Here is a 6,000-nt window from a genome sequence, read left to right on the forward strand (position 1 = left end):
TTTGATTCAAGCAACTTTTACTATTCCTCATGTAAGGAAAGGCAGAAATGATTCACCGTGGAGTTGATTTATTAAATTCTTCTCCATAATGTTGCTAGCAGCAATGGTGGGCTTAAGACTAAGCTACCTATAGATTTCTGTTGTGTCTTTTGATTTTTATACAACATAGTTATATGAAGAAACCACATGGGCACAGTGGGGGTCCAAATAACCATTTACACTAACAATATACAACATGCCAGAACTAGCTACATGGATGCACTTCTGCTTTGCAGGGCTCTGGTGGCTTCTCAAACACAGAAGACAGTGAGGGCCACTAGAAGGTTCACTAACTTTTAAAGGGAGTAAATGGAGCAAGCTCATAGCATGTCTCCCTGTTTCAAAAATCAATTTACAGTGAAAGCTTTGTTATACGGCATGTTGGGGGAATGGAGGGTGCTGGTAAGTCCAAAATTCTGGCTAACTAAGAGGGTGGGAGTTTGGATGTGGGAGGGGACGTGTGTCAGAGGGTTGGGAAGTGGGAGGGGCTTCGGGGTGCCGGGTCCGGGTGGTGCTCACCTTGGGTGGCTCCGCTCAAGCGACAATCTGTCCCTGCTGCTCCTAGGTGGTGGCATGGCCAGGCAGCTCTGCACGCTGCCTCTGCCCACAGGCGCTGCCCCCGCAGTTCCCATTGGCCACAGTCCCCAGCCAATGAAAGCTGTGGAGCCAGCACTCGGGGTGGGGCAGGGCGGGGACAGCGCATGGAGTCCCCATGGCTGTTCCACCGCCTAGGAGCAGCAGGGACATGTTGCCACTTGCGGGGAGCCACCCGAGGTGAACACCACCTGGATCTGGCACCCCCAAAGCCCTCCCATGCCCCAACTCCCTTCCTTGAGCCCCCTCCCACACCCAAACTCTGTCCCAGAGTCCACACCCTGCACTCCCCCCCATCCCCCGAAATGCCGGGTAAAAGAGCTTTCCGGTTGGTAAAGTGCTGGATAACACAGCTTTTACTGTATTATGCAGTTCCTAGATAGGAGACATTATTTATGAAACTGAAGGGAATGGATAATACACTTGATACTACCCAGTTCCTATACACCACAGTTTTCATCGTGCCCCACTCTGACAAAGGCTCTGTACCAGGTGTGCACACCTGCCTTATCTGATAGAGCTTCTTCTGCTAATCGTTCTGTGGTCATAGCTGCCTTTGACATCAATGTGCTGTGGGAGAGACTGAGTCCCTTATCTGCCCCCCATGCTCTCTGCTTGAATAGATGCACAATCTTCTTGTTTCCTAACCCATGTAGGGGGTCAAAGAAAAAAGTAAAAAAGGTCAGATGCATGCTACTTTACATAAATTTTGCAGAAAAATAGAGCCAGTCCTGGCTTGTGGTCAGAAGAAACATCTCCCCTCAAACAAGTAACTCCGTTCAGGGCCGCCCAGAGAATTCAGGGGGCCTGGGGTCTTCGGCGGCGGGGTGGGGGGTCTTTGCGAGAGTTTTCTGGGGCCCCCAGAGCGAGTGAAGGACCCCGCTCCAGGGCCCCCAAAAAACTCTCGTGGGGGCCCCTGCGGGGCCCGGGGCCTGGGGCAAATTGCCCCACTTGCCCCCCCCCGGGCGGCCCTGACTCCGTTTAGGGGAAAGTAACCAAACTGGTGCTATCATAACAATTTTGGTCCAACATTGTCTCCTCTGAACCATTATAATGTTACTCAGCTACTTGTTCTGTGTCAAACCAGGACACAAAGATGACAGGGAGATCTGATATTGCCAACCAAGGAGGTAATTTGAACTTACTTTTCTGCCATTTACTCAGCAAAGTCAGTCCATAGAATTTAACAGAGCAGTGACCCATTTTACCACATCTACCATTTTGCCTATCTAATGCACTATAAATATGTAATCACTATAGTATTTGGCCACCACTAAGTTTACACTTGGGGGCTTCATGTCTGCTGGAATGGTTCTTCTATGTCTTTTCCTCACCAACCTATCATATGCTGTATCTTAGTGGCATCTCTGAAAATGCTATCCTCAGCACTCCAGACTGGAAATAGTAATATAGATGGACCGACCACATAATTGTAGGCAGTTAACAGCCCATTTTTGCTAGTCACATATTCCCAGAATCTGAGGTCAATAATACTAATACTGCCATTGATAAAAAAAACTTGCAGTAATTGAAATGGCAAATGTTCTCTTGCCTCACTATAGGCAAATTTTTCCCATTTAGCTCCTTCCTCCTCAGTGTGGGACCGGAAATCCGTTTTATCCCACAGAGAATCCGTGTGCCTTGGCAGGTTTGCTGTTTAAACTTGATTGCCCAAATAGAACTCCCCATTGTAATCCTTGAGCAAATTTGGCTGCTTCTGCTTGCACTCTGCTGTCCCCTTAATTGCTTCATTTATAAAGCTCCGTAGGCAAGAGTGACATTTGTATGGTTTTATTTGGACTGTGTTTGAGCTATTACTGAGTACATAATGACTGACGCATTTGACTATACAGTCACTGCAATACCCATATCTTATTTGTAGCTGTCAAAGTAGTTTGGATATGTTGAGTTTGAAAGGCACATCATTCTTTATTGAGCCATTTACCAATCACTTATTTAGTAAATGAGATTTATATGTCCCTACTTCTGATTTAGCAAATAATAGGCAAACATTTGATCTCAGTTATATTACTGGTGTATGTTCGGAGAAACTCCATTCTTCGCTTTCTGGATTTACACTGGTATATCACAACAAAATTTGTCTAGCTGTGAGTAAATCTTCATAAATTTGGATATGCAAGCAAAAATTGCCATCAGCAGCAGAGATAGTTGTTTAATTGCTGAATTATGTAATAATGTTTTGGATACAAGTTTCCTTGTATTAGGTGCTTGGGTGTTTAGTAATATTATAATTAAATCTCCTATGATGCGGGTTATTCTATCACAAGTCTCATTACCAGATCACTGCATTTACATAGTGAATATTCATATGCCCATTATAAATCAGATGTATGAAAGGAAATAGTTGGTTGGGAAAATAGTAAATAATTTTTCCACCTTGTTTTAATGATTTTTTTTTAAAAGTAATTTTTTGTCTAAATTGTCTATTTAATCTTAAAGCCTGTAGGTATTTTAGCTCTCTAGGATTACTTTCTATTCTTGCTACTTCTACCAATGCTTTCTTGCTACATCATTTCTTTAACTTCTTCTGTTTCAAAAAGCAATATCCAAAGCAATTAACAACTTTTGATTTATAGCCAAATTCTACTCTCAGATTTGCATCCACAGTTCCCACTGACTTCAGTGGGAATTGCAGCTGTATGTCTGTAGAAAGAATAGGTGGCTTGGCTTTCCCAAGTGGAACTGAAGACACCTGGGAAGTGATTCTAGAAGCAGTGAGTGGTGGAATCCAGCCCAGCCAACACTTATGTCTCCAGGAAAACCTCACAGGTGGCTGCTTTGAAAATAGGCTATGGAGAAAGATGGTGTTGATGTTGATGATAAAGGATGCAAATGGAAAAAAAAACAGCTTTAAAGGAACAGATGTTTTTTAAGTAAATGGTAGGAAAACTTACCCTTTCCCCCAACCATTTTCTCCTCTACCTCCACTACGGACTATTTTCCACTGAAGAAGGGTATTCCCAAAAATAGTAAAGAAATATTCTTTTTAAAAATTAATATTTAAAAGATAAATTTAAAAGAATGTAAGACTTAAGAAATCAAGGAAGTCAAGCCCCTCCCCCAACCCCAAATAAACAAACCCTTGGATTTGAATGAAATAATGAAACAATAGAAAATCAAAAAGTAATCTAAACCATAAGGAAATAATTCTATTGTTTAATATCTAGCAATATCAAAGACATATCTCATCTCAGATTCGCGGACGACATCGTACTAATTGCCAAAAGAACCAACCAACTGCAGAACATGCTACGAAGACTCGACAAGAAAAGCAGTCAGGTCGGCCTGAAAATGAACCGCTGCAAAACGAAATACATGCGATCAGACGTCTTACAAAAAGCCCGAATAACGGTAACAGGAGAAGAAATCGAAGAAGTGGAACAGCACATATATTTGGGCCAAGAAGTTAATATGTGCCAAGATCTGAACGGCGAACTCTTGCGAAGGATTCGGGCAGGATGGTGTGCGTTTAATTCCATCAAGGACATCCTCAAAGGAAATATTGACAAGACCACATGTACAAATATCTTCAATTCAATGCTGCCAGCCATGCTGTATGGCAGTGAAACGTGGGCACTGATGAAGAGAGAAGAGCAGCGGCTGTTGGTAGCTGAAAGGGCAATGGAATGGCTATGTTGAGAATTTCCCTTCTGGATCGCATCCCAAATGAAATGATCAGAGAATGCAGCAGTGTGAAAGATATTGTCGTGGAAAGCAGATATAACAAGATGCGATGGGTGGGCCACACAGCACGGCTCACGGACAATAGGTGGACCGCAATCATTGCTGAGTGGTACCCGCAAGAACAGAAAAGACCACCTGGTCGGCCTCCAAGAAGATGGGAAGATGACATTGTTAAACGTCTCGGACGAATGTGGAGAAGAAAGGCAAGAATGCGAGAAAAATGGCGGACGTGTTGTGATTGGCGCAGTCTTAACGACAATTGAAGATCGATTGATCCAGGTGATCCAGGTGATCAAAGACAGTAGTAGAAAGTTTTACTCATGATCAATATCAAATTGAATTTCACAAAAATTCGTATTGCTGATTTTTTTTAGCATTATTGATCTTTTCAGATCAATCAAAATGAGTTGCCAGTGATCTGAATAGCTCACCTTCAATGCCTGACTTACTATTTTCTTTAGTGATAAGTTGCTTGGAGTGAGCAGTTTAGATATTTACAGAGGAAGATTGAAGTCACCAATAAAATTTTAAATAATTGGTTACAGAATGGATAAAATCCTTCCCTTCACATTCCTTGGGAAAAAATAAAATAAATGGTAGAGAGGTGTTCTTATATCTCAGACTGCTTATAAAGGAGTGTCTTGATACTCTGGGCTCTCTTGACATTGGTAGCTATTCAATAAAGCTGCCCACTCTCTGATGTCATCTCTTGGGGAGGGGCCAATGGTAGAGGCCTTCTCAGGGTAGTAGTTGGTCCAGTGATGAGGAGGAGAGGCTATAAATTCCACTTACTCCCCAGTGTCACTTCCTGTGGGTGGGAAGGCAGAGCCTTCTTGGTTCAGCGGCTGCTGTGCTCTGAGGATGGCTATAAAACCCCTGCTCCCTTAATTCAGTTCTGGAGGGAATGTGACCAGTAATGGGGTGGCTGCTCTATGCTGGGGAGGTTATAAGCCACCCAATCCTAAATGTGATTTTAGCTGCTGTGGGGCCAGTAGAGGGGGCCCACTCATTACACAGGGTGCATCAAACAGAGCAAAAAGTACCATTCATACTGCAGTTAAAATGATGTTAAGAGACCTTAACTAGAGTCTAAAATGTCTTCGATGTCTAAAATGTTTCATTCTGCAGACAACCAAGAAGTCTACTACAGAACATTGGTGCTTCACAGAAATCAAGTTTGAAAACCGCCATATTATTTATCAAAGTCAGTTGTACACTTAAATAAAGAGTTTCTAATTCAAAACATATCTGTTTCCCTTACTTGGACTGGTAGTCAAGCTGTAATGGTGAATTTGTTACCTTCTTGGACACTACTTGACTAGGAGGACAGTAGTGTAAAACTATTTTAGGTCAAACGAACACTACATCAGACAATTGGATTGTGTTTGGCAATCCAAGGGTGCAATACATAGTTGATATACTAGCACAACAGGTGACTGTGTGTATGTATTACATACAGGTACACAAACCAGCTTATGTAATGTTATAGACCACATAGTGCAATTTATAAATCAGATAGCACTTGTATGTTGGAATCCTGTAGGTTACTTAGTATCTATACAGAAGTTGTCTCGAAGTTATATGGAAACTCTATGTTACACAGTATAATTTCTGTATAGTGGCAGTCTAGGCAGTATATAGTTTCTGTGCTCTGATTTTCAC

This window comes from Emys orbicularis, chromosome 4, assembly GCF_028017835.1.
Source record: "Emys orbicularis isolate rEmyOrb1 chromosome 4, rEmyOrb1.hap1, whole genome shotgun sequence".
Taxonomy (NCBI): Eukaryota; Metazoa; Chordata; order Testudines; family Emydidae; genus Emys; species Emys orbicularis.